Below are 2,131 nucleotides of genomic sequence, written 5' to 3' on the forward strand. Positions count from 1 at the left end.
GCGGAGCTCCGCCGTCAGAGGCCGGGTTTTCGCACGGGGTATCCGCCCCGGGCGCCTCTCGGGCGGCCTTCCCAACTGCCGTCGACCGCCCGGAGGGGGAAACAGAAAATGTTCGAAAGTGCGGAGCTCCGCCGTCAGAGGCCGGGTTTTCGCACGGGGTATCCGCCCCGGGCGCCTCTCGGGCGGCCTTCCCAACTGCCGTCGACCGCCCGGAGGGGGAAACAGAAAATGTTCGAAAGTGCGGAGCTCCGCCGTCAGAGGCCGGGTTTTCGCACGGGGTATCCGCCCCGGGCGCCTCTCGGGCGGCCTTCCCAACTGCCGTCGACCGCCCGGAGGGGGAAACAGAAAATATTCGAAAGTGCGGAGCTCCGCCGTCAGAGGCCGGGTTTTCGCACGGGGTATCCGCCCCGGGCGCCTCTCGGGCGGCCTTCCCAACTGCCGTCGACCGCCCGGAGGGGGAAACAGAAAATATTCGAAAGTGCGGAGCTCCGCCGTCAGAGGCCGGGTTTTCGCACGGGGTATCCGCCCCGGGCGCCTCTCGGGCGGCCTTCCCAACTGCCGTCGACCGCCTGGAGGGGGAAATAGAAAATATTCGATAGTGCGGAGCTCCGCCGTCAGAGGCCGTTCCAGTGCTTTTGGGTGGCTGGAAACACCCTCACGATGGTCTGATTATACTCTTAGGGGCCTCCCCTGTGTCGCCCTGGAGGTCACCCATTCAAAACATGCTCACCTATATACGTTTCGGAAAGTATTTTGGTGAACGCTCACTTTCTAAGCCTTTTAGCCTTCTTGACCCCCTAACTCCCCATATCTGGTTTACCTACTACAGCGCCCCTAACGACCAAAATCGGTACTGCATACCCCTGGTACCCCCGCCATTGAAAATGAATGGGGGAATTTTTTTAATTTCTCAATCCGGCCAGGAGGCCTCTTTTTCGGCCACGCTCGGCCGGCGAGCCGGTCCGCTCTTTACCCCTGGTACCCCCAGCCCTACCCCTGGTACCTCCCCCATTGAAAATGAATGGCGACCCCTGGTACCCCCAGCAACACCCCTGGTACCCTCAGCCTTACCCCTGGTACCCTCAGCTCAACCCCTGGTACCCCCAGCCTAACCCCTGGTACCCTCAGCGGCACCCCTGGTACCCTCAGCAACACCCCTGGTACCCCCAGCCAGCTTCGCCCCTGGTACCCTCAGCCTTACCCCTGGTACCCTCAGCCCAACCCCTGGTACCCTCAGCCCAACCCCTGGTACCCCCAGCCAGCTTCGCCCCTGGTACCCTCAGCCTTACCCCTGGTACCCCCAGCCTTACCCCTGGTACCTCCAGCCTAACCCCTGGTACCTCCAGCCTTACCCCTGGTACCTCCAGCCTTACCCCTGGTACCTCCAGCCTTACCCCTGGTACCTCCAGCCGTACCCCTGGTACCCTCAGCCTTACCCCTGGTACCCTCAGCCTTACCCCTGGTACCCTCAGCCTTACCCCTGGTACCCTCAGCCGCACCCCTGGTACCCTCAGCGGCACCCCTGGTACCCTCAGCCTTACCCCTGGTACCCTCAGCCGCACCCCTGGTACCCTCAGCGGCACCCCTGGTACCCTCAGCGGCACCCCTGGTACCCTCAGCCGTACCCCTGGTACCCTCAGCCGAACCCCTGGTACCCTCAGCGGCACCCCTGGTACCCTCAGCGGCACCCCTGGTACCCTCAGCGGCACCCCTGGTACCCTCAGCGGCACCCCTGGTACCCTCAGCCGTACCCCTGGTACCCTCAGCGGCACCCCTGGTACCCTCAGCGGCACCCCTGGTACCCTCAGCTGCACCCCTGGTACCCTCAGCGGCACCCCTGGTACCCTCAGCGGCACCCCTGGTACCTCCGCCATTGAAAATGAATGGGCGGCCTTCCCACCTGCCGTCAGCCGCCCGGAGGGGGAAATAGAAAATATTCGAAAGTGCGGAGCTCCGCCGTCAGAGGCCGGCTTTTCGCCCGGGGTATCCGCCCCGGGGCGCCTCTCGGGCGACCTTCCCAACTGCCGTCGGCCGCCCGGAGGGGGAAATAGAAAATATTCGAAAGTGCGGAGCTCCGCCGTCAGAGGCCGGCTTTTCGCCCGAGGTATCCGCCCCGGGGCGCCTCTCGGGC

This window comes from Hippocampus guttulatus, unplaced genomic scaffold, assembly GCF_054856545.1.
Source record: "Hippocampus guttulatus isolate MCC_2025c unplaced genomic scaffold, RoL_Hgut_1.0 HiC_scaffold_54, whole genome shotgun sequence".
Taxonomy (NCBI): domain Eukaryota; kingdom Metazoa; phylum Chordata; class Actinopteri; order Syngnathiformes; family Syngnathidae; genus Hippocampus; species Hippocampus guttulatus.